This window comes from Macrobrachium rosenbergii, chromosome 2 (assembly GCF_040412425.1).
Source record: "Macrobrachium rosenbergii isolate ZJJX-2024 chromosome 2, ASM4041242v1, whole genome shotgun sequence".
Taxonomy (NCBI): Eukaryota; Metazoa; Arthropoda; class Malacostraca; order Decapoda; family Palaemonidae; genus Macrobrachium; species Macrobrachium rosenbergii.
The window spans coordinates 85,389,589-85,389,886 of NC_089742.1; positions in this window are offsets into that span (position 1 = coordinate 85,389,589).

The window sequence follows — 298 nt, forward strand, 5'->3', positions numbered from 1 at the left end:
TCAAATCCAGTGACAAAAGCAAATCAGTAGGTTGAGGAAAAACCAGAAAGACACATAGGCAAAAATTTCACAATATTTATTACACAATAAATGCACAAACACTGATGGCTCACAAAAAGTAATAACTTGATAAATTACAAAATACCATCAAATAACCCAAGAGTCACCTATAACTAAAGCTAAACCCTACTCATAGTGAAGAAACCAAATCTTAATCTTAATAAGGGACCCAAAATTACCCACCACGCTAACCTATTACTAAATAGAAAGGAAAGAAGTGGAAGGACATACAAAAAGA